Raw genomic sequence first — 4,193 nt, 5'->3', positions numbered from 1 at the left:
ACAAGAAATGCAAATGAAAAAAAAAAAAATCAGCTGGTTTTGAAATTTTTTAAGAGTTTGCAAATATTTAACAAATTAGAATTATGATATAAAATGATTTTTTTCCCTCAACAGTGTTTACTGAAGCAATTTTTCCTCCGAATCCCGAAAAGTTAATCATGTATTCTTCCAGAGTTTAATACTTGTAAATCCCGAATTCACACAAATAACAAAGTCCCAGCCCGACGTTCGTAAAAGGTCTGTTCTAGAGTTTAGTTTAATTTTCAGAAATTAAAATCAAACAAAGTGTTTTATACAAATTCGCGTTCAGACAAGTAAATTAATATAGGTTACTATAGGTGGCCTGGATTGTAATAGAAAATATCCAATGAAATGCATAAAATTTTCTAATGTTATAGGTCACGCATGGACTGTATTACTTTATAGAGATGCCCATGTTGCAAATCGAAGATCAGATTGATTTACCCATTGTACTTTAGAATTGCAACAAATCTTAAATTCACTTGAATACATTGACCTGTTATCTTGTCGACTTGAAAGCCAGCCAGACAGATGGCTTATATCCTAAGAAGACCTTGATGAACTTTTTAAGTTAAACAAATCTTAATTTTCACGGGAACGAATATTTTGTAAAAACGTTGTAGTGATCAGATCATCAATGACGTAATCTAAAAAATAAAAGATGCGAAGGTCGAAAATAGTTCTAGCTCATAATGAAGAAAATATCAACCGTCTTATACGTAGCAAGAAAGTCTCCTCACGTACCCGAAGCTTGTGAACATATGTTGCTGGTGGGTATAGTCACACCGACTTACACTTGACTTTTTCTCTGCGGTTACAAAGCTCGTGGTCGAAATCAACTAGGAAGCTACCATTAGATTTTTACGAGGGGGGGGGGGGGGAGGGACTATGATGAAAAATTTTGTCCTGTATTTTTCTTTAAATGTATATAATTTCAATGTAAATGTAGTCCTGCCTTTTTATTTTACTCTTTGTGTCTCCATGTAGCCTCGAGATATGGGACTACGTATTTTCACGTCAGACAAACTTCTTCGTGCATGAGACTTCATATTCGATTCAGTAATTTCAAAAGGGAATGGAATGCCCATCGATTGTTAAAGGGAAACCGTAGAAAAAAGTAGTCCATTCGATCATTCTTAACCTCCTGTATAAACGTATATGTTAATTTATTATTGTGCACTGTTTAATATGGTCAACAGGGAATGTCACTTGCTGAAAGTCACAAATGATAGCTAAAACGTATCATGAAACAATTACCACGATTATGATACTTCATTTGACTTCTTGGGTTAGTTGACCATGAAATAATGCATTATAGTTTTAACAAAGAAGTAATTCGGGATAAGAAATGTCTAAATTGATAAGTTATACAATACATTTTAAAAATACATTGCAAGAGTATTGTATACTTAGAAATCATCGCCCGCTGTTGTAAGTTCAGTTTTGCCATTTTTCGTGCTTGTTATGAGACGATATTTCAGGGGTTTCGATTGTTAAACTCATCAAATCAAATAACGAACATATTCCATCTCAACACGAGAAAGAGTGGCTCATTTACATCTATCAATGTTTATCGTTTATAAGATGTTGTACTTTCAATGCTATTTATAAATGCAGAGTAAAATTTTAAATGTTTGGTATACAAATTTTAAATTATTCATCTTAAAAAAAATCAGAAGATAATGGGAAATATCCAAAGAATCATGATATAAATTGAAAGAAAAGAAGAAAACCCTAAACATTTTTTTTTATGTTGAAATTGAAAATCCAACTGATCAAAAGTCGTAATGACGTCTAAAATTCTATACACATTAAACTACACTGTAAAAACGGCGTTTAGAATTGAAACGCATCTACAACATGTTTAGATCTAAACGTGTTTAGAAAAGCGTTTAGGATCTAAACGGATATTTACGTAAACACATTGAAACCTAAACATGTTTAGAATTTAAACGTGTTGCAGGTTTATTATCTGTGAATGTTATCAGTAAGCTAAACATTAAATGGCATCTAAACACTTCTGAAACACTTTCTTAAACACCTAAACACATTATACCACTTCATTACTGATTTCACCTTTTTACTCGAAGTTCCTACATATTCCAACGTATTCTGTGACACTATCTCGGTTGTCTTGAAATGAAAATTATGGAAAGAGATAATTATTTACAAATCAGTCCCAAGCTATACTTATGAGAACAATTCATATCATCTTCCCCAACTGAGTTCGCGGCCCTTTTTTGTGTTGTAAGATTATAGATTTACTTTCAATTAAAATTTGTATATGTTAAGCAATTATTTTTTTTTACTGAATCTTTATAGTATTTATAAGGAAGATATGAGTGAATATTTTCTCTAATTTCCGGAGTCGTTGTCCGACTATGATCTGATATTAATTAACGAATAGAGTTATCTTTCGTGGTAATTTGATACAGACGCCTTCAGAACCGCCAAAGACAAACAAAATTTAAAACAATGGATCCCATCGACCAAGCAAATATATCTATGGACGATGCAACAGATACAGAACATCTTATTAGAATATTGACGGAATCAAAAGCCAGCTTAACAATTATTACAGCAGCGGAAGGTAAGCAGATCCAGATTTCGTAAAAAGGGGGGTGGGGCACAACACAGGCTTAGTTAGGAATATGTGCATTAAACTGTTAACCTATATGTGTCTCCTTAAGGGGTCCGTACCCCTTCCCCTCTTCCCCTCATTGTTCCGAATCTGATATTGTTGATAGGAGCGAACATTTAATTCGGGGGGAGGGGGGGTGGGGGTCTTGTATCCTCGTCTCATGGGTTTTCATGCTATTAAGAATGCATTGTGACGTCGCTGTAAGGCGTCAAAGCAAAAAAATATAATAGCCTTTCAAGACGTCATAATTATTTGGACTAGACACGGTACTACTAGTACCGTTGTAGTTCACTGAATTTTCAGAAGAAACAGTCAGTCTATCATGTCTATGCACACACTTAATGTATGAATATTTGATTTTGTTAGTGAAACATCATTGAGATTTTATTAACATACAGTATAGGTAAAAGTATTTGTCCCTGTACATAAAATCATTGTTTCATGTATTTTAACTTTGCAAAAAATCAGATCCCAATGGCCCATAGTGCAACATCTTTTACACATATAAACACTGAAATTATAGTAACACTACATTTGTCAAAGAGAAACTAAGAATACCAAAAGAACATTCAAACTCATAAGTTGAAAATAAACTGACAAGTTATTATATTTTATTTAAACCTTTAATAATTTGTTTGTATGTATTTATAGGACTGTGACACTGTACGTAGTGGGAATGAAATCCCTAGAATATAGATCAAATTGAAGAAAAGATCAGATATAAAACAACGAAGAAAGAAAAGGGTGACTTAATTTCAAAAGCAGGTGTAAGTAAAAAATATACAAGTATATTGTTAAGTAGCCAATAGAACTATAATATAATTGAAAAATGAAGGTTAATTCATACTCTAGTATTTATCCTGTTGAAAAAAGCAAAATTGGTCATTATAAAAAAAAATATGTTATAAATAAGAGAAAAGGCTGTAGCTCTCAGAAATCGAGGATTTTGTTTTAAAAATATAAAAAACTTACATGCTTTATTGTTCCCTTTGATTTATTTGTCTATTGATGTGTACATGGTTTAAAGTATTGTCTTTTCAACTACAATTTGTATTTTTCTTTTGCAAGAATCTTTTTTGAGAAGCTTGTTTAATGTATTTTAATATAAGAATAAGTGACTGTTGCACTACAAATGTACATGTACTTGAAGGTTTAATTTTTTCATTTCAGTTAACAAAAGTTCACCTGACAACCTAAAAGAACTGCCCACCAAGAGCCTTTATCATTCAAAAGAAGATTGTTCCGTAATGAACAATTCCTGTATGATAGGAGATGGACTGACAATTTCTGTTTTGTTGAGGATAAAATTCATGTGATTTTACATTTTCCTGTTTATGACTATCTATGGCAAATTCTTTTTATTAAATCTTTTAACACTTATGAAATTGGTGATGAAAATGTTAAAATTTTACAAGAGAAAATATTGTTAAGTTGTTATTGTCTCTCATAAATCTGTAAAGATTATATCAAAATTTATAATTGTATTTTTTGTTTGCTTTAAGTGAGACTTTTAAATAAAATATTGAAATAA

At 31.6% G+C, this 4,193-nt stretch overlaps 1 long non-coding RNA gene across 1 annotated transcript; it reads left to right on the top strand.

Moving 5' to 3' along the window:
* The first annotated feature begins 2,335 nt into the window (after positions 1-2,335).
* Positions 2,336-4,193, top strand: LOC127717461 (uncharacterized). Its single transcript, XR_007989193.1, has 3 exons — positions 2,336-2,611; positions 3,314-3,429; positions 3,833-4,193. It is a non-coding gene; the product is annotated as an uncharacterized LOC127717461 (long non-coding RNA).

The sequence above is a fragment of the Mytilus californianus genome, unplaced genomic scaffold, assembly GCF_021869535.1.
Source record: "Mytilus californianus isolate M0D057914Y unplaced genomic scaffold, xbMytCali1.0.p SCAF_10, whole genome shotgun sequence".
Classification (NCBI taxonomy): Eukaryota; Metazoa; Mollusca; class Bivalvia; order Mytilida; family Mytilidae; genus Mytilus; species Mytilus californianus.
This window is presented reverse-complemented; position numbering and strand designations above follow the sequence as displayed.